Below are 22,007 nucleotides of genomic sequence, written 5' to 3' on the forward strand. Positions count from 1 at the left end.
TAAAACAAATTAAATCTCTTAAAAACAATAAAGTGCATAATACTTTGTTATGTTATTGAAGTAATTCCACATTTTCAAGGCAAATCTACATTACCCTGAGAATCAAACTTTTTACAAAAAAAAAGTTTGTACAAAATAATGATGAAATAAGATACTTTTTATACCATTTCACTGGGACAAATTTCAGAATCTTAGAGCTGCAAAGAATCTCAAAAAGCACATAATTCAACTTTCTTTACTATGCACTAATTTCTTCTATAAACAACCAATAAATAGTTGTCCAGATTCTACTTTAACACTTCCAGTGAGCACCAATAATATATCAACCATAGATACGTTATCATTCTATCATAATTCATTTCCCAATGAGATTTGCCCAAATCCAAATTACAGCCATGACAATAACTCCATCAAAATATGCTTTTGAAACATTTTTAAATGGAAAATAAAGAAAAGCCGTCCACCAATCAAAAACAGAAAATACTGCTTGCCCAGTTATCATCATATCTAAAAATGGCAGGTAGGCCTTGAGTGAGTTTTCCAGGATGAATTTATGATGCTAGTCCAAGCTCAATGGTGAAGATCCAAAGCTATTTCTGAGACAGCAAAAGGCAAAGACTTACTCTTATGAAGAAAGAGAGGAAAAAAAGAGACCAATTTTAGACACAGTATATGATTAGACATATTTCTAAACAAGTTATAAAAATGGCCAATAAACACATGAAAAGATATTATGTATCATTAGACATCAGGGAAATGCATATCAGAATCATAAAATAATTACTTAGCACCCATGCAGATGGATATAATTTAAAGAGATGAAGAAAATAATAGGCGTAGGGAGAGTACGGAAAAAACTGGAACCCCCATACATTGCTGATGGGAATGCAAATTGGTGCCAGCCATTGTGGAAAAGTTTAATATAGTTAAATACAGAGGAACTGTATGCTCCATCAAACTCCTGAATGGATATATCCAAAAGAACTAAAAATAAATGTTCACACAAAGCACATGTACACAAATGTTTATAGCAGCATTATTTGTAATAATCAAAAAGTCATAAAACCAAAATTTCCATCAACAAAACGTGGTACATATATTCAGTAGACTATTATTCAGTCATAAAGAGGAATGAAACTCACATAATATGCTAGCTACAGTTATGAATGAACTTCAAAAAGATTATGCTATATAAAAAGAAGTCATATGTAAATGGTCATGTTATATGATTCCATTTACATGAAATGTCCAGGAAAGGTAAATTCATAGAGAAAGAAAGCAGATGAGTGGTTTCCAGGATATGGAAAAATTTAGAATGACTGATACCAGGTATGAAGTTTCTTCTTGGAGTGGGAGAAATTTTTAGGAATTACAATAGTGATGGTTATAACACATTGTGAATACATTAAAGACCACTTCACTGTACACGTTAAAATAGTGAGTTTTATGGTATATGTAAAAAAAAAAGCTAGCAAAATATTTTGAAAATAAGATTGCTATTCTGGTTGAGGTCTGGGAGTAGGAATGACAGCAAGTGCTAGGTAGAAAAGGCAATTAAAGAAGAAGTTCATCACAGTTCCAAAAAACAAGAACTAGATAGGAGTTCTATTCTATGCAATCATACCCTTAAAGATCAAGTAGTATTCTCAATGGCCTCTATCCTCTTTATGAAAAGTCTGCATCCTTTATCATTAGGCAAGAAATTCTTACAAAAAAATCTTAACATTTGCTAAGATAGCTCCACCATGTTACTCAGTCAAATTTTCATACATTTACTTACTTGCTTCCAAAGCTGGAAACCACACAATATATTTTCCTAAAATGTCATTCACTGACTCATAGTCTCACATTTTTATGAATTCTTATGCAGGAGAAGGTACAAATAAATATGGCCCATTGTCCTTTTTCTGTATTTGCTTTCTTTTTTTTAACTCTTGCTGACCTATGTGGACTCTTACAGGAATTCACGGTCTATACACCCTTAGCAATGTCAACTATACATCCCTGAGTTCAGGGAAGTTATAGTGTAATAGTTTCTTTATTTGAATATTTCTACATATAATTTGCTAGGAGTGGCTATCAACCTAAGCAGGATTCTTTTTTTTCTTTAAATAGTTTTTGTTTTGTTATTTTTTTAGTTTTAGTTGGAACCAATACCTTTTATTTTATGTATTTATTTTATGTGGTACTGAGGATGGAACCCAGTGCCTTGCACGTGCTAGGCAAGCACTCTACCAATAAGCCCAAGCTCCAGCCGCAGCCCCTAAGCAGGATTCTTGTCAGGAAAAAAAAGTATAGCTTTCAACTCCTGGTTAAATACTAATAATCAGGGCTGGGGTTGTGGCTCAGTGGTAGAGTGCTCGCCTAGCATGCACAAGGCACTGGGTTCGATCCTCAGCACCACATAAATGTAAAATAAAGATATTGTGTTCATCTAAAACTTAAGAATAAATATTTTAAACTAAATAAATACTAATAATCAGAATAAAGGAGACTAAATTAAAATAATCCTGTTTTCAAAAATTAGGCAACAGATTGGGAGAAAATATTGTAAAAATAAAGAACTTTTATCTGTAGTACATAAAGAACACCTACAACTCAATAGGTAAGAGATAATTCAATTTAAAAATAGGTAAAAGCCTCTACTCAAAATGTCATGTGCCCGCAAAGTTTTCCCTGATACCAGATTTAAAATGGTGGTCTCCTAATTTCTACCCCATATTCCTGTATTTCTCTTCCCTACTTCATTCTTCTTCAAAGTATTGACCATCATCTAAAATATAGGCAAGATGTTTTGCCAAAATGTGACAATAAGGCAAGAATCCAAGTTTCTATAGCTTAAGAGTCATTTTCTAAGAATGACAATAGACTCAATCTAAAAATTAGACCTATTCAACAGTAACCAAAAAGCATAAACATGTGACATGGCAATAGCTGATGAGGCAAATCAACTATTTAGAATAACTTGATGGTAAAGAAAGATCAGGCTTAAGCTAAAACCTATTAGTGTCACACAAATTCAACTAATTACCTACAATAATTAGCAAGCTTTGTCCTGCTTTAGTCAAACCAATTTTTAAAAAATGAAGTTACAGGTGATAATATAGTTTATACACAGTCATCAGTTGTGTCCATCGAAGGGGGACACTGTCCAGGTGTACCCTGGATATTTTTTGAAATCTCTGGGCTGATTCTGCACCTGATAAAAAAGATAGCGCAATGATAGACAACAAATGAGAAAAAGGACAATCATCTGGTCCAAAAACTTAAGACATGAAATTAAGAAGCAGACAAAACAGAAGACAAACAACCATATCACTTGGAATGTATTACTCTGAAGGCAAGTGCAGTAGAGAGAAACACAAATTATTTTAAGCAAAGTAAGAAAAGACCATAGCAATAAGTTATTTTTAGAGAAAACCAACTGGAGAAAAAATATGTATGTTAAGATATGTCAACTTGACACAAAGATAAAGTAGAACAGGAATCTGAACCCATTTACAAGCTGAACAGAGCTGAATAATGAAAGCTAGTGTCATAAACTTGGCTGCTTGACTGGCTTTGTGTAAGAAAATATCTCAGAACTTTGAACTTAGGAAATTCCAACTTGTCTTGCACCAGGTCACGAGCTCCACAGAGCAGGAACCTATTTCAACAAGCAGGTTTAAAAAACATTTAAAAAATATTTTCATTGCTATTAATGATACACTTAAAAATGCAGTAAGTGCTAAAATCCATCAAAGTAAAATGCACTGAAAAAAATTAAACTTACTCAGAAAGATGTTCAGAATTTGGGATACAGACAGAAACTGAAATTAGAAGGAAAGTTTTATATTTACAACAGCATATGAACTATGATGAGAGTAACAATTTAGTAAAGAGTTCATATTGTGGTTGACCAAAAATAATGGAATAAATAACAAAATCCACAAGTGCACAGTTATATATACGTACCTTTCTCTACTACAACTTGGCAAGTATGAGTTTCATGTTGACTTAAGTGTGCAGCCATATTATCTAAGCCAGAAACATCAGTTAGGAAATCACAATTAAGGCACACTAGAGTAATGCCCCTATTAAAAAATAGCATAAAAGAAAAGTTTTTATCTGTTGTTAAATCTATATACAAGTTCAATGATTATTTTTCCACAAATTATCTTTTTGTGTAATAAATGTAACTTGTTATTTGTTATATAAATTTGATGTAACTGAAATGATTCTCTATAAAATGGCACAGCTATGTCCAAATTTTGCTACTACTTATTTACATAGAGTATTTATGTTTTATAAATATTTATCTTTTGTACCAGTCAAAAGACCTACAACCAGTCTAGGTTCCATTAACAATTTGCAATAATATAGGCAAGTCACATTCTATTTGTTCCTCTGCCCATCTGCAAAGTGAGAATAGCATTCATTCACTCAATATATATTTACTGAGGTTGTCTATACAACTGTATCACTGTTATTATGAACAACAACAAAAAAAAAGCCAGTCAGTACTTGAATGAAATTTATAATCTAGTGTTTTATTTAGTTGAGGACAAAATTAGAAGAAAATTATAAAGTATTTAGAAGTATAGTATGATACCTGCCACTACATGCCAAGGTTTTAGCATGATCTTCCAAGGGTGGTTATTATTTAACATGGAATTAACTGACGTAGTTAATAAATATGTTGGAGTCCACAAATTTGGAATCCTCATCATCCCAGCACTGTGAATGCTATTGCCTACCTGATGGGGCCTATACTACTCATTCTCTTTAACAAAACTTGTGAGTGCTGTACAGAGAAAGGAGAAAGAAACTCAAGTCCAGAGAAAATAAAGACAGCATCATGCTGCCTTAGCAGGTCAAAGCAGGGAGAACTCCAATATGTTCTTGATTCTTAAATAACACATGAAATGATTAAGGAATTTCAAAGGAAGTTAGGAAACAAGTCCCAAAATCATGAAAAACTTTTTCTGAGTCTAGAATAGTTCTTACACTCACTGAATTAAACTGAATAACATTTGCTATCTGAAGTATTTAAACATAATTGGCATGTTAAAGTTATGTGTCAATGGCCTTAAGATTCATATTTAAAATGTGTTTGATCTTGTGACTTTTAGTTGAAAAGTATCTTAAATATTATTAAGACTGTAAAAATATTGAGATGGTTCAGAGAACTTAGAAAGCCACTATATAATTGAACTTATTAGATTTATTAAAATGTTAAGCAATTGGGAGCTAGTTGGGTCAAGCATTTGAAGTGCCGTTTAAAAGAAAATCAAGTATATTTAATGGATAAATGACACTAAATTGTTTAAAGTAATTTGAACTTAAATGTCACTGTTGAAAAAAATTCAGTCTGTTCAATTTAAATGAACTTTATCTTACATTAAATTAAAGTTCCTCTAGAAAGTGATTACTAAAAAGTACTCAAATTCTAAATAGAGTATTTCTAAAATTCTAAATGGAGTATGGAGACTTAAAAGCTTAAAGAAAGTTAAAATGTAAAATACTTAACTTAAATAACTAACTACAATTTTTTCTATGAACAAACTGCCCTCATAGATACTAAAAAGAGTTTCACTGGTAAAGAACAGGCTACTGCCTATTCCACTGGATATAGATAATTTAAAAAGGGATGGCATGACTAACTCAATCTGTTTTTAAACAGGGATTTGTAATTGGAATTTTTAATCAAATTTCTTGATTTGGGAAAATATGTGAGTCTGGGAATATTATAGTTGGGTCATTAGTAGAGAAAAGATGGTCTGTACAGAGAAAGCAGAAAGAAACCCAAGTCCAGAGAAAATAAGACAGCATTGTGCTGCCTTAGCAGATCAAAGCAGAGAGAACTAAAGTAAGTTCTTGATGACTTTTTGTTTTCCTTATTTGCTCTGCTTGTTGCTCCTCTACTTAAGGGTCTATAAGAGTCTTTGGAATCTCTCTAATAAATCAAAGTTTCACCTAAATTTTGTTTAGGTGAAAAAATTGATCATTTAACTGATCACTGTTATTATCAGTTTAATACAAAGTATATACATTCAACGTTCATATATTTGATGTTCATTACATAATATATATGTTACACCAGTATATGAATACAAACAAACAGGATACTTCAGACTGATTTCTCCTCCTTAAGTTCTATTCTAATAGCATGATATATGTGTGCACTGAGAGAATTCACTGGCACATCAAATCTAAAATCATCTGCTTTCTCCCCAAATCATCTCCTCCTGCCTTTCTTATGGTCCCATTTCACTTGACACTAAAGCTCAAACCATAGTCACCTATGACTTTCTCCTTTCTTAAAACATTTAATATGTCAAGCATTTTATAATATTAACAACTTATTGAGTACTTATCTGTGCCAGGCTGCTTTTAAACATATCATCTCATCTAAATCTTACAACAACCTGAAGAGTTAAGTGTTATAATTATTACCCTTTTATACAGTACAGAGTTAGCTTAGTAGTCTACCAAGGACATAGAGCTGGTAAAGGTCAAAATCAGGTGTAAAATTATGCACTTTGATTCCAGAGCCCATATTACATCATAAACACAATGTAATACCACCTCACCACCTTAATTCAGATCCCTAATCTAAATGATTTATGCGCCTACAACTCACCTTGTATGTCCCTGAATTCAACTTTCCTTCAGTATCACTTGAATCTACACAAAACACTAATGGTTCTCCAGTGCCCTCTGAATTAAGTCCAAATTTCCTAAGTTTAATTTTCAATGCATTCCAATATGATTGTAAGCTCAAAATTGTTGCTACAGACTTTAATCCATTACTATCACACAAACATCATGTTCCATGCATTTACTACTAGCCATACTTTCTGTATGTCTTCTCTTTTTCATTTCTGCACTTTTGTGCTATTTTCTCCAACTAGAAGATCCCTCTGCTTCTTCTGCCAGTTTAAAAAAAAACACTCATCCTTAAAAACAAAGTAAACCTAATTCCTATCCAGATCATTCCAAGTAATCTCTCACTTCTCTGAAATAACTTATTGCACTTATTAAAATCCATAGTTACTTCTGTTCATACTTTATTTCCCACCTAATGAACAACATTTCCTGAAGGCTAGTTCCAAGATTGCTTTATCCCTATCATCTACACAGAACCTGCTACAATACATACATGATAAATGCATAATACACATAATATCCACAATAAAAAGTATTCCATTTCAATAAGTAATTACAAAGATTGGGGGATATGGAATTTTATAAATATGCTAAGTTCCACTCACAGAAATTGACCAATTCCAATGTGAGACATAATGGTAGTTGAGAGAAAAACACTCCAGACCTTTAAAAAATCAGATAATTTGTTTAAAAAACTAACACACAACTGAGCTAGACAACAATGAGGTAAAAATCAAATTAAAATCTGATTTTTAAAATGCAATAAATCCTATTCATTCTTATAAAAGTCTTTATTAAGGCAGTACCTCAAGTAACAATCAAATTCTCTGAATACAATAAACACTCTAATGAGACTAAAAGTTTTAATATTGAACCATTATTTTTTATCTTCCTGTGAGCTACTGGCTCAGCATCATAAATGGGACCTTTTGTCCAAATACATATTTTTTCCATATACATTAATTTATTCAACAAATATTTACTGAATGCCTACTATATGCTAGGCTTAAAAAAACAAAAACAAATGAACAACAACAACAAAAAAACCACAAGCCACATAGAATGTAGTAAGAGAACACAGACCACAGACAAACAAAAAGTAAAATATACAGTATTGCAAATGCACTATGAAAAAAAAATATTAAAAGGAGGTAAAAGTGCTAGAGTGAAGCATGGGGGGAGTGGATACAATTTCAAATGCAGTAATTAAGGAAAGGATCACTGTCAGAGTGGAGATAAAGGAGTAACCATATAATATCTGGGAAAGAGTAAACTATGCATAGGAGATAATAAACACAAAGATCCTAAGACATAATGCCATTCCCTCTTCCTCCTTTTCCATGAACCCAAAGCATCAAACAAGTCTTTGGCTATACTTATCAATAAATTAGTTTGGTGGAACAAAGATATTGTTATTTCAAGGAGAATAGCAACATAAGCAGAAAATAAACAAAGAAAAAGAAACAAAGGAAATCAGAATTTTAAAAAATGGTGCTCAATGGATTTTGAATTCAGTGTGTGGTATAACCAATGCTAATTATCAACATTCATCCATAGTTTCTTTACAGAAGCTAAGATGTATACTTCTATTTGAAAAAGAAACAAACAAAAAAGAATTATGAAGACTACTGATTTCAAGAATTTCAGTGGTTTCATATATGTGCTTCAAAAATTAACAGCGTCACTTTAATAGGTATCTTAAGTAACTTTTTGATATTCAAATATTGTTGGTGGGGCCTGATTTTTCCTTTCATTTTACAATGCAAATGCATGAGAATTTCATCTTGACACCATTTGTCACCAATGAAATAAATTTACCAAGAGATTAATGGCATATCTCAGGTCTTATAAGGAACAATATAATATCCATTAGGAATCACTCAGATTTCCAAACTGGCACTCCCAGACAGTTTAATTTAAAAGTGCAAACCACAATGATACAGCACTTCCTAGCAACTAGGATGACTATAACAAAAAAGATATAATACTGAATGTTACAAAAGATTGTGAAGAATCTAGAACCCTCATACACTGCTGGTGGGAATGTAAATAATGAGGCTACTTTGAAAAGCAATTTAGCAGTTCCTCAAAAGGATCAATGTACTATAAAATCCAGCAAATTTAATGTTAAGTATATACTAAAGAAAAATAAAAAGACATGTCCTTAAAAAATTAATATGTAAATGTTCACAATGTAGCATTATAACAACCTAAAGTGAAAATGAACTGAATGAATGGCTAAACTATGACATATTCATAATATGGAATATCATTCAGCACTTTGAAAAATGAAGCATTCATACATGCATGCTACAATATACATAAACCTTTATAGGCAGTTGGAAAAGACTACATACACAGTCTATCATTTTATTTGTAGAAAATATTTAGAATGAACTAATCTACATAGGCACAAAGTAGATTCATGATTGCTTAGTAATGGGGAGAGTTGAAAAGAAATGGGGATAACCACTAATGAATGGGGAAAGGGTTTCTGTTTGGAATGACCAATATGTACTAAAATTAACTGTGGTCATTGCTGTACAGCAGCAGTACAGTATAATATTATAACCTATTATAGGTTTGGATGCTATACTATACTGTATAGTATAATATAGCACAATACCATAACCTATTAATTTTATTGTTAAATGCATATTGTACAGCATGTGAATTATATTTCAATAAATTTGTTATGCAAGAAAGAATGTAAATTATAACCATTGTTTAGTAGAAAGAATTAAAAAATATCAACTAGTTACCTGAGATCTTCAGAATGCTCCTTAAATATACAAAACCTTTTACTTGGACGACTACTGTGAAAGCTGGAGAGACAGAAGACATTTTAATAATTTTAGTATAGAATTATATTATTTCATAATAATAATTATATTAATTTATAAACATATTTCAAGTCTGTACTTAAGTTTCTAGTTTTTAAAAGACTACAGAATAAATACTGAACCATTAACTCTGTTTAATTTAACATTTGATCTGATATTCCATTTTGCTTTTAATTCCTAATGACACATACTTTTTCCCCTAAGCATATACTTAGATGATCAATACCTCACCATTATGTAAAAAGGAAATGCTCAAAGAGTTAAAAAACAAACTAAATTTTTTATTTATTATACATTTAAAACAATTCTAAATTTTTATTAACAAATTAATTTTGCTACAATCTGAATTATTATTAGAAATCAACTTTTTGAAAATAACTTTTTAATAATCTTAGCATGCTGGTATAGAGACAGGGGAACAGAATTCAATTGATCTAGAAAGTACACACTATTTCAGCTAAATATTACTGTTTACCATCTGTAAATTCAAACATCTAGACAGTTCTTTGTAATTGTTAGTAGAGGTTTAAGAAAAAAAGCAGAACTCATAACTTAATGCTTCCTCTAATCACAGAACAAAAAACCATTAACCAAACATTGTAGCCAATAAGGAAAGCTTTCTGTACTAGAAAACCAGAAGTAGTTCAGCACACTATATCTGAAAGTCACAGAAAACCGTATCACCATCACCTGAGAGTTTATTTAGAAATGCAAAATCTTAGGCTCTTCACAAACTTACTGAATTAATCTCTGGCAGTGGGATCCAGGAAACTGCCTTAACAAGTTTTTCAGTGGTTCTTACATAAATTAAAGTTTGAAAAGCAGTAGCCAACAAACTAGATAAATGGCTACTCACATCAGTGATGCCTGTATGTAAAGGAACAGAAATGTTCTGGCTAAATATAATCCCTAGAAAACAGCCTCAGAAGATTTCAAATATCATTTCTTCAAGCTAGGGTAACTATTATTTGGAGATTTATGAATTTAAGATATTATCACAAAAACACAGTTTTTAGAGAGATCAGGGGGTTGGGAAGCCCTGAAATTGAGTGCAAAAAATTATATAAATCATTGTTTCCTTAGAGGAATGAGTCCAAGACTGGGAGGCAGGTTTACTGGGGATTGAACCCCAGCGTGCTCTACCAGTGAAATATACCTCCAGCCCTTTTTATTTTTAGACTAGGTCTCTCATAAATTGATGAGCTGGCCTCCAACTTGGAATCCTCTAGCCTCAACCTCCTAAGTCACTGGGATTACAAGTATGTACCACCAGGTTCAGTTCAAAATAAGTTATTTTTTTAATGACATTTTAAAGTCTTTTCTCTTCAAATAAGTATACTGTTTTTATTTATTCTTTGATAAGGAGAGAGAAAAATTATATTTTAGGGTCTTTTTGATGGCTTCCACATCTATCTATAACTTGAACCAAATATCTACAAATGTTCCTAATTAAATTTTTAGTTGTCTGAATCCAGTTATGATTTAGAGTTCCCTATCTTTGGGGAAAAAAAAGCATTTATACTGCCTCTTTGACTCATCTGTATTTACTACATAACTTCTACAACTGCAATTTTTTGTAATGTAAGAATGGAAAAATGAATCACAACTCACAAATAAAAAGGAGGAAAAAGCTACCTTTCTTCCCTATTTCCACAAAGTTGATAGAAATACAGAAACACACCTAAGAAAACAGAAAAGGCTAAGACTTTTATTCAATACAGTAAAAATACAGTGTTAAGACGTAGGTCTAAAAAACCTGCTACCCAACTGCATGACTATAATTACCAAAAGCTCATTGAATTGTTCTTCACAAATAGGTAAATTTTATTAGGTATAAATTATACCTCAAGGAAATTGAGGACAAAATCCCTCTTTGACCATATTTTCCTTAATAATCTTGATTCCATGCAAGAAACAACTTAACTTTCTGAGAAACACAAAAGGAATGACTTCCTTAACATCCAACAATATTGATGGTATACCTACTATTTAAGACAGTAAACTGTAGAATGATGATATAATAACTAGAGTGGTAAGTCGCCTGCCCTAGAATTCATGGTTGAGTGAAAGAGAAGAAGATGGTTTGACACAGAATAAATGCTATTAAATAAATGTGGAATGAATATATATTCATAAATTAATGCAAGAAAAAAATCAACAGTGACACAGAACTCTGTGTACAGGAACAAATCATTACAACAGCTTTTGTTTTACTTGGAAATGTTTAACATCTTTCTTCAAAGCCTAAGAGAAATGTCATTTATAGAAAGTCTTCTCTACTTCTTATTTAAAGAATTTATTCTTACCTTCTCTGTGCTCTCATAGTCATCTGCTTATCACATTAACCTAGGTAAACATATTTCTCCTACTAATTAGCAAAAATTAACAGCAAGGACTTGACCCCCAATACTACCTGCCTATCACACTTTCTAGAAAACTGTATGGTTTCATATGCCTCCCAAAGCTCATGTGTGAGCAATGCAAGAAAGTTTAGAGATGACTCAACTAGTTTATGAGAGCCTTAACATAATCAGTGCATTGATCCCAGATAGGGATTAACTGGGTGGTAACTGTAGGCAGGTAGGGTGTGACTGGAGGCTCGTCTTTGGATATATATTTTGTGATCATGAGAGTGCTCTGCCTCTCCTTCCTGATGCCATGTTCCCAGTTGCTTTCCTCCACCATTTGCTTCCACCATGATATTCTGCCTCATCTCAGGCCCAGGCCCATGGAGTCAACCATCTACAGACGGAGACCTCTAAAACTATGAGCTCCAAAATAATCTTTTCCTTCTCTAATTGTTCTTGTCAGGTCTTTTGACTAAAACACAAACTGTACCTTCCTAGTATGTAATAATCAGTATTTGTGAAAATGAATCTGGGTGATATAAATACTATTAAAAAGAGATATTAGTAATGTCCATTAACTTAATTCTCTTACATGTAGAAGAAAAAGTTGTCTCATATATCTTTTTTGAGGAATAACAGTAAGATTATATAGTAGTTAATTTTTACTTTCTCAGGTGATTTCGATTACTACTTACAAGCTATTAGCAAAGTACAATAATTCAAAAAACTGACCCCAGTAATACTATTTTAAAAAAAATAATTTATAATTATGAAGTTAATGATCTGTTTCCTTCAAAGAGTCTGACTTTAAAGATGTTTCAACAGCTTCAAGATTTTTTAATTTCTTCTTTGAGATTATGTTTGGGGCCTCTTCTAATTATAAATAATGATTATCATTTATAGTTTATAAAGTAGTAAGTGATATGATAAATACAAAGACCACTTCTCAAGGAGATTCTACATACACAAACAAAATGAAAGGCAGATCAGATGAATGGTACACAATTCAAAAGAATTGACCAGACGTTTGAAAGATGAACTGAGAGGGAAGGACAGGGTGTCATGGGGACTAATAAAGAATAAGAAAAAACTACTATATAAAATAAGTATGGGAAGAAAAATACTTTAGAAAAGATTAGCAAACTTATGAGGATCAGTGTCTCTTTATAGAAGACTGGGCAGGTATGAGACCAGAAAGAAAAAGACTACTTGAAAGGCTACAGAGTTGGTATGGTATAGGGTAAGAACTGAATGTACACATCTTTTGGAGAAATGAAGCTTCCCTTCATAAAAACTTCAAACCTAGATCAAGTATCTGCAATAAGTAGAAATAAGGGTGTGCTACTCAGTGAGAAGGCAAAGGAAACGACAGTATCAATAAAGGAAAAACAAAACCAAAAAAAGGAGAAAGAAGCTAACAATGAATAAGGAGTATATGTGATGACAATAAAATGCAGGTTTGGGTGGTTTGCAAAAGGGTAAGAAGAATGTCTTGAGCCAACTGCAAATGGTTGGAGATATAATGGATTTGGAAGTTCTTCAGGACAGGAAGGAAACCTATGATAAATGGGATAAGGAAGGCCAGATGAACCTTAGTTTAAGAAACACAAAATACTTTCCAATTTGATCCTTTAGAAATTAAGGGCAAAATAAAAGACATCCTTAGGTAGCTTTGTGTTTTGAACAGAATAAGAGATTAGCATTCTACCCAGAAGTATACTAGGGGAAAATATAATGGGGCCTGGTTTAGAGCAATAGGAGTATCAGATATTGCAGTGGTTGGGAGGCAATCTCAGGAAGCCATGATGCACAGTGAATCCAAAGAACTTCTTGAGTTTCAGAAACTTGGAGCAGTAAATTATTTCTAGCTGGATCTAAACATTCACACAAAATGGTGCCCTGAAAGAGATGGAACTTAAAAAGTTGGGATGGTAGTAATGTGAATCTGAGACAGATAATAATATTTGGCTTTTGTTGTTGTTGTTGTTGTTGTTCTATTGAGGTGCCAGTGGGTCTAGGGTAAAAGCATCTACAAAATAATTAGAAACACAGATTTGGATCTTAGAAAAACAAAAGATTGAAATTCTAAGATTTCAAGTTGAAAGCTGAAAGTGCAAGTGCTAAAATTACTAAGAAAGGGACTATAAACAGTTGGAGACAGGCAATGAAAGAGAGGTGTTACCTAAAATGAAGAAAAATCGTATTAACCTCTTAATAGAGACTAAAGAGAAACGTTTCAAAAGTGAGTGGCAACAACGTTAAAAATAAAGTTAAGGAGTAAAGAATGAAAAAAGAGGAAAAGTGTGGTGATAAATACATGATACAATAATCTTTAAAGGGTCAGTGTTAGTTGATAGGTAGGGATGATACTCAAAATGGTAAAGAAATGAGTCACAATTAAGCTGGTAACAAACATTTTGAAAAATGTTGATGGAAAAAGGCAGACAAGAAATAAAGAAAATATGCAGGAAGGACACAGCTCCCTCATCCTAAAATTAAAGAAACAAAACCTTGAAAGTTTTTATAAGCAGAAGACCAATAGTGAGATAGGGATGAAGATACAATTTAAGTGAATTAGTTTATGATGAATTGAAGGAGATAAAAGATAGAACTGGCTATGGAGAAATGGGACAAGCTTAATTTCTGAGATTAATATCTGGATGAAGAAAAATATTTGGAGTTGAAAAGAGCTAGCTTTTAGGAAAAATGAAAAAGATGACCTTCAATTGAGCAATTAATAAGTTGGGTTAACAACTGAAAGATGAAAATAAAATCTTTAGGGTACTGAAAAAGGATTAAACAAACACTGTAGGTAAAAATAAGGAGGTCTTTAAAAAGAAAAATAAAGAGATAGGTCTTAATCAAAGTTAAAGATTATAAAGTCAGAATGAATAAATAAACTCTTGTATTCTAGAATTGAGCATACATAAAGATAGAAAGGGGAAGAGGCTGAAATCTTAAACTGGCTTTTATGCTAGGTGAGCGTGAATAAAAATGTAGAAGACAAAGAAAAGAACAGGATTCGAAACAGAGGACCACGATGACTATAAAGTTAGATGAATGCTGCTAGACTGGCAAAAAGAGTCAAAACTCTGAACATCATCGAGTAATAAGAATTCAGAAGGAATGAAGAGTATATAGGATGAGACTAGAAATGAAGAGGACCCAAAACTTAAAAGCTGATGTGAAGTGCTGGCACTAAAGAAGCCAAAACACCAGGAGGTAGGCCAATCATCAAGGCAGAAAAACTGAGAGAGAAGGGCTAAAGTTGCCATGAAAGGTAGGAGAATTCTGGAAAAGCAGTATCTCATAATGATAAGAAAGTAAAACAGAGGTTATGTCATGATCTCCAAGAAACTCAGTTATACATTAATTCTAATGTTTATTTAAATGGAACAAACTCACTATGAATAAGCAGTATATCACATTTATAATGGAATAACTATTTTTAAAGATAAAAATCCACCCTGATAGAATAAAATATTCTCCTATTAAAGAAATACAAATGAAAATAATGTGGGTTCTGAAGGGGTTTCTTAGCATAGTATAATGATAGGTACTTAAACAACATAAATTAAATGAATTAATGAAAAAGAATTCCAACGGTGGCATCATAACCAGAATAGTCTCTCCTTTTCACTGAACAAATGTATGTATAGATGGCCTGACAGATGAAGGACCATAGAAAGAAAACCAGATTCAATGAAGTTCCTAACATCACTGAAAATCCTCCAATAATGTTAGCTATTAATTAAAAAGCTACAGCTACTAGTTGAATAAAAGGTTAATAGTTTCAACTATCAATAAATTTAGGTACAGCTATTCCTCTATGAGCAGAATCAGTAATCACTGGATTTCATCACAAAACAACAGCTTCTCTCAAAGTGACTAATTTGAAGAGGATATTCCTAATGAGGACATTTATTTGTATGCTAAATAAGCTTAAAACACTTAAAGTTTTATTTGAAAATCACCATTTTTAAATACCTATAGGGAAAAATAAAAAACAGAAAAATTATTTTTCCAATTAAACTAATTTTATTAGTTTAATTAACCGTTCTTACAATTTAAGACCAGTAATTACTTGAGTTACTATGTTGGAAAATAACATCAGATAGTATCTTAGAAGTTCCTTACTGCTAGGTCCTTTAGGCTCTTTGAGGAGAAAAACTAGTTTCTAATAGGGATAACTTTGCTTCAAAACAAAAACTTCCTGTACTATAATTTTAGTTGTCAATTTACAGGTTTAACTCTTCTTACCTCATCATATGATTTACATAGGCTTTACTACAGCTAGTATTGTATCTGCAAAAGCTACAGTGGACATATGTAGGAAAATGGTTTGCAAAATCTTTTATTTCAGAACAGCACTCAATGCACTTGTGAATGCCTTGACAACACCTTGTGGAGACACAAAGAAAATGGTATAAATATATTTAAAACAAAAGTAATCAGTAAGAGCCATATTACTATTCTAATTAACTAAAGTATAATGTTTTTATACTTAAATTTAAATTGGTATTGTATATTAGGAATAAAACATCACCTTAAGTTCCTCAATGCAGTATTAACTTTGATTTTTTTATTGCTATTAGCCAATGTACTTTGTTTCTTTTGCATATTAGAGATTTTTTATTTGTATTTAGATTTACTCCCATTAGGCTTATTTCCATTAGGTTTATTTGCATTGTATTTGGTTGTATTAGGTTTACTTGTATTCGATTTTGTGGGATTTTTAGCAGTTATATTTTTAGTCCTTGGAGGTGAGAGCTGAAGGGTAGAAGTGCTTGCATTAATGGAAGGTGTAGGTGAAGATCCTGACTGAAGAGGTTCAACTGAAGCTCGAATAGTAACCTACAAGAATGCAGAATATATTTACTTCAAAAAAATCACTATATTACTATTAAAATATCACTGTACAAAAACCATTTAAACATCAAGTATTTTGAAAGAGTACACATAAACTGCAATTGTATTTAGTCTTATTTACTCCAAATGTTCAAAACAAATAAATAAAGTTAAATTTGATATTTATTCACTTAATGTAAAATCAGTTATGTCTAAACACAGTTATTAATGAGTAATTAGGAGTTAATAAAAAATGTATGACTATCAAAAGAGCACATTCCATAGCTATTTTTATGCTGTGACATAATTTTTAAAAAATTCATATATATGTCTAAGTTTCACAAAGCTTGAAAAATAACTCTAGAAAGGCCGACTGATCTCACCCTTTCATAACTACAAAACAAATAGATCTATAGTAAATGCGACCTCTCCTTTATGGGCTCATTATCCTGGATTTATACTTATAAAATGTTATAAGAAAGAGTTAAATCAACTTTTTCCACTGTGTGAAGAATTTAATATTGAGACTTCTCTTAAAGGGAACTAACACAAAATTTATCATTTAGTGTTCAAAATAGAAAATATTCAATTATATCTCTTAGTTGACAATAGAAAGGTCAATTGCCTACCAACATTCTCATTGATCACTTGACTATACTCTCCTCATGCATGTGAGGAACAGACTATGATGAAATCCTATGAAACATGTGCTTAGGTATTATACAAAAGCACTAGGTCAGGAATCAAAAGAACTGAGGTTGAATCTCACATTATGCCTTCCAAGCCATGTAATCTTGAGTAAATAAGATATCCTCTTTAAACTTCTTCATATCTAAAATACAGGGCACTATTTGCCTTTTCTACTCACTGAATGATTGTATGGATTAAATAATACAATGTATGAAAAGTACACTGAAAGCCTCATTCTAAGATGTCGTAACAACATTTAGTATCATTATCATTAATATTATTATTATTATTAAGGGGAAAAATGAGAGAGGACTGCACTGCTTACATTAGTGTTCTGCATGTCTAGTTCCAGCATGAAATGAATGGTTTGCAGGGAAGAATGCTGGATAGCTTCTCTTGCTCTAAGTCTTCAGAGCATGGCTTTATATTATTTTATTTAATTCAAGTACCAGACATACCCACATTCAAAGGTAAGTACCCAAAGCCAAATATAAATGTTTTGGGGGTTATTTCACTTTGGATTATCCATGCCTCTGTTTCCCTCCACTGGAGCAAATATTTAAGAGCTGACTGTACATAAAGAAGTTAGAGAAAACAGATGTATATAAGGCAAAAAGGGAAAAGCAAATTACAATCATCAGTATGCAGTCAGACATGTGTTTGCTCACTTAAAATACAATGCTGTCCAGCAGCAGTACTTGCTTCTCTGAGAGTAGACTAAATGATAACAATTTCAACAAACATCTGAGAACCTTTGGCATTCAAGGCACTATGCCACACACTGGGAATACAAAGATAAATAAAATAAGATTCCTGATATCAAGTCTCTTAGAGTTTAGCTTCTAAAACTGACATAGTTCAAAAATAGCCTATATAATATTGAAACAACCCCCTGATCCAAGGAACAGTTAAACTAGGTACACTTTTAATGAAGGAATGCCATTTCAACATAGTACCCACCACTGAACTCAATGGTTAAAGCTTTCCTTTCTAAGCATAAAAACAATGAAATCTAAAATTAATCAATAAAAATATGAAGTCATTTTTAAAAAGTCATATTTAATAGATAAAACCAGGTTAGAGCTAATTTTTATTATACAAAATGTTAAAATATAACATATTTGAACTCACTTTTGTTCCAGGAGGCAATCCTTTTAGTTGTTTAGGTTTTATAAATGTTCGATGATGCTGTGTCTTATGATCCATTTTCTCCTTGCATGTCAAAAATTGCAGTCTACATTTTGTACAACGATGTATTCCTTTTTTCTATTGAGAAACAGAAAAAAGGAAAAATAACTTTTATAACAGCAAAATTCTGTGTCCTGGAACTACTCTAACTTAATTTTAATTAAAGTTTATAATTTCTTATCATAGATAGTATTTTTTAAAACTTATATTACTATCAAATGTATTTGTTACTATATAGAGTCAAACATAAAAGTTCTATTAACAGGTTCAAATAGAAGTTATACCAAATGTATGAAAGCTTTTAATTATAAACTTAAATTATTTAAAAACATGATACTATGAAAATGAGCTAAACATGTTTTAATTTTAGAAAATATCAAAATCATTTTAAAATTTTGCTATTTTCAATCATTTGACAAGTTGGTAAAGTAAATTACACCCTCTAAACTCAAGTAAATCTAACTAGATATTTCAAAGGTTAAGTTACAAAAATGGTTATATAAAGCAATGTTGTCCAATAAAACTTCCTGCAATAACAAAATGCTCTAGAGCTTTCCTGTTCAACATGGTAATTACTAGCCATATAATGGTTACTGAGCACTTGAAACATGTCAAATGAAAGTGAGGAGCTAAATATTTTAAATTTTATTTAATCAATTTACACAGGTAATTGTGGCCAGTGGCTACTACACTGGACAACATAGATATGGAGGCATAAAATATAACTGATCATAACCTATGTTTCAGTTGAAAACTCCCTGAGTTCCTCCTAATATCCTGGTCCTATCACATTCTACAGATGGGAAATAGAACCCAAGAGAAATCTAAGTCCCTCTCCCATAGCTAGATAATAACAATGCTAGACTCCCTGATCCAGTGTTCTTCCTACTGTATAATATCAACTGAAACCTTTACACATTTATTCTCAATAATATAAAAATATATTTCATATACATATGCTTATAGTATATAGAAATTTAGAATAGCACATGCAAAATATCTTCTTCAAAGCTGTGTCTCTGCCAGATACATCACTATTTCCCTTTAAATACAACCAACTCTTCATAAAATTTAAGGTAATACTTCTCTGAAGTAATATACAGAGAAGTATCTAGCAAAGTTACTAGCACACAGCAAACATTTCATTAAAAAAAAAGCCAGACATAGAAATACAATATCACATATTCAGCTGGGTGTAATGCTCATTCCTGTATTCCCAGAATTTGGAAGGCTAAGGCAAGAGGATTTCAAGTTTGAGACCAGCCTCAGCTACTTAGTAAGACCCTGTCTCAAAAAATGAAAAGGGCTGGGGATATAGCTCAGTGGTGAAGTTTACTTGGGTTCAATTCCCAGTACCCTCCCCCCGCAAAAATCATATGTTCTCACTCATACATTCAAGATAAAAAAGTTGATCTCATGGGAAGTATATAAAGTGGTCACTAGAGGCTAGGAAGGGTGCAGGGATAGGGACGAGGGAGATCAGACACTGGAAAACAAAACACTTTGATAGGAAGAATAAGTTCTAGTGTCCAACAGCACGGCAGGGTGACTATGTTTATAATAATTTATATATTATTATAAAGAGCTAGAAGAGAGTTATGTGAATGTTCCCAACACAAATGATAAAACTGTTTGAGGGAAATGCTAATTACCTTAATTTGAACTTATACATTGTAAACATGTATTGAATTATAACTCTATTTCCAATAAATATGTATAATTGTTATATGTCAATTAAAATTTAAAAAAATAGAAAATAGTTCTTCACAATGTCCAAAGCAATATGTAAGAACAACATGTTTGAATAATTTTAGCTGTATCTTAAGACTAGCAGTGTAGTGCACTATCTTATATCATAGATATAAGCAACTTAACACAAATTCACTTATAAAGTATTCAAAGAGAGGAGGAAAAAAGAGAGAAAAACTTGGCTAAGAAACAGATACCAGACAACAGGACAGAACAAAAGTTCACTAGAATTCATTTCCCAGAACTCTTTACTAGAATCACTTACTAGGTTACCTCATCCAGCTTCATGATTTGAAATACCACCTACCCAAATGCTTATGTGGCAATATTACTTGACATCTTATATGCTTCTCTATGGACAAACTAAACTCTAGGTTTCCTATATCTCTCTCCTACCATCCTAAATCTGTTCCTTGCTCAGTTTTCTCCATAGCTTAGAATATTAAAACTCCATTCTTATAAATGCTTAAGACAAAAAACTCAGTGTCCCCTCCTGCCCCCCCTCTCTTTAACACATTAATAAAACTGCCAACTTAACTTTCAAGACTACTGATAACATTCCTATTTGTCATTACCTCCAACCACTGCTACCATACTGGGGCAAGTTACCCAGACTATGGTTTAAAAAAAAAAAAAACTTCTATCTTTCTTTCATGTCTTTTTCTGCCCTGTGATCTATTCTCTCCATGGTTGTCGGTAATTCTTGAAATATGCTAGGTCTCTCACTTAAAACCTTCCAGGAGCTTTCCAAAGTCCTGACTCTGGGTCCACACAAATTGGCCTATTGCTACAACCTTATCTCCTACAATTCATCCTTCTATTAGTTAACTCTGCTCCAGCTTCAATGGCCTCCTTGCCAATCTTATTAGTAACTCTGGTTTATAATCACTTCATTGCCTACATAATGTTACCTCTCCCACATGGCTTACTTCTTAATTTCCTTTGAAGAGGCCCTTTAATGCCCATGCTGTATATAAAAGAGCAAACCCTCCTCCCCAGTGCTTGGCACTCCTTATTTTCCACATTTATTTCCTACCCACAATACTTATCACCAGCATATACAAACACACATTCACACAAATTTATTGTCTTTCTCCATTACAGTACCAATTCCTAAATCACACTGCTATATAATACCTAAAACAGTTCCTGACATACAGTAAGGCATCCTAAATAAATATATGTTGGATGACTAAATAGTGAAGCAGAAAGCAAGAGACTAATGCAGAAAAATACATGAGCGGCAGGTACAATTTAACTAGTTCAAATGACTGCTACTTCATTAAATGCATATTTATCCAAAATCCTGAGACAGGAAACATCAATCTATAATTCCCTGAGGTGGACTCAAGTCTTATACATCTCTGATATTATGTACATATGCATTTTAATGTGCTAAGGGTGATGAAGATACGGTATCACAGTTTTTAATAACAACAATGTTCAATCAAAGATATAATGATCTATTCAGAGTATAGAAAAATAACTGTACTGAATTTTTTGATAGTCTTGAGGGATTTAAGGGTAATTCTTACTATATGTAATTTCTACCTTTAGATCTAATGCCAATGTAAAATCAACTCTGTGACAGCAGTAAAAACTAATGCTCTAAAGTCATGTTCTGTCGTTGCCTTTTATGAGACAATGCAACATTAGGCAAGTTACTTTCACTAAAACCCTGTTTCCTCATTTA

At 32.1% G+C, this 22,007-nt stretch overlaps 2 pseudogenes; both read right to left on the minus strand.

The window, feature by feature from the left end:
- Positions 1–2,720, minus strand: part of LOC143387585 (axin interactor, dorsalization-associated protein-like) — a 36,785-nt pseudogene extending 34,065 nt beyond the window's left edge.
- Positions 2,721–3,108: 388 nt separating this feature from the next.
- LOC143387584 (zinc finger protein 280D-like) overlaps positions 3,109–22,007 on the minus strand; it is a 54,900-nt pseudogene continuing 36,001 nt past the window's right edge.

The sequence above is a fragment of the Callospermophilus lateralis genome, unplaced genomic scaffold, assembly GCF_048772815.1.
Source record: "Callospermophilus lateralis isolate mCalLat2 unplaced genomic scaffold, mCalLat2.hap1 Scaffold_312, whole genome shotgun sequence".
NCBI lineage: Eukaryota > Metazoa > Chordata > Mammalia > Rodentia > Sciuridae > Callospermophilus > Callospermophilus lateralis.